This window comes from Triticum dicoccoides, chromosome 2B, assembly GCF_002162155.2.
Source record: "Triticum dicoccoides isolate Atlit2015 ecotype Zavitan chromosome 2B, WEW_v2.0, whole genome shotgun sequence".
Classification (NCBI taxonomy): domain Eukaryota; kingdom Viridiplantae; phylum Streptophyta; class Magnoliopsida; order Poales; family Poaceae; genus Triticum; species Triticum dicoccoides.
Window position 1 is genome coordinate 509,936,995 of NC_041383.1, and position 1,214 is coordinate 509,938,208.

Here is a 1,214-nt window from a genome sequence, read left to right on the forward strand (position 1 = left end):
GGGGTGAACCCCGAGCAGGCAACGGAACCCGAATCCTTTTCAAAAACAACGGGACCGGCGTTGCCCCTCAAGCCGGCACGCGCTTAGCCGGGTCGCTCGACCCGGCCAGGCCCCGCGACCTGGCCGAACTCTCCAACCCGGCCAGGCGCCTCGACTCGGCCTCAACAACCAGAACAAGACAACCGAACTCGGTACGACCAAGACTTCCTCAACAAGCCAGCTCCACCCGTGACGTGCTCCTTAACCCAGCCACGGGTCAGCTCCCGTCCCATCTAGGCTGTACGATGGGATGAGTCTTCAGCCACTGATGACCAAGGCAACAGTGCCCCGCTCATGCCTCTGGTCAGCCGAAGCGTGGCAACAGTGCCCCTCACCTACCCGCTGACCAGGCCCGGCGTGGCAACAGTGCCCCCATCGTCACTGCTGACAACAGCAAGCGGCGACCTGACAGAGCGTCATTGTACATGACTCGACTTGGCCACACCCTGATGATCGACAAGATGGCGCACAGTCCCCCTAGGCACACGGGGCCCACACCTAGGGGAACCCGGCGAACCACAGGCCCCCAGCCCAGGTCCTCAGACACTGATGACCCGGCCCCACCAACTTGTAACATTACCATTGTACCTCTGGGGGGTTGGCCTATAAAACCCCCTAGGAGCCCTCACGCATACGGGCAAGCAAGCAAGTAAGCTAACAAGGATAGAGAAATTAGCCACCAGTCAGTAGAACCCACCGAGGAGAAGGAACAGCCTAAGCCTTGGCTAGCCTTCCTTCTTCCTCCATACAGCTCTAGGAGCAACCTTATACTGTCGCATATAAACCACACTCGGCAGGACTAGGGGTATTATCTCTCCGGAGAGCCCAGAAACTGGTTATGTCTTGCGTCCCGCGCTCGCTCATGCCAACCCTGCCTATGGAGTCCACCAGTGCCCTCGAGCCTCCTCCTCTCGTTAGCCATCCCATGGCATTTGCCGTGCGCCCACCACGACAGTTGGCGCCCACCATGGGGCGGCTCGAGGAGCTGGCCGGGAGCATGCTTCAGATGGGGCTCCTCTCCGATTCTGACGAGCCCGTCATGCTGGCGGACGACGTTGTCGACGCACTCGCCGCCTCCTTCGCCGCGCTACGCATCTCCGATGCGCCCGCGGCCGATGAGTACCCCAACAAGGTACTCAGCTACTCCGACTCCCCCCTCTCCCTCGGCGGTGGCA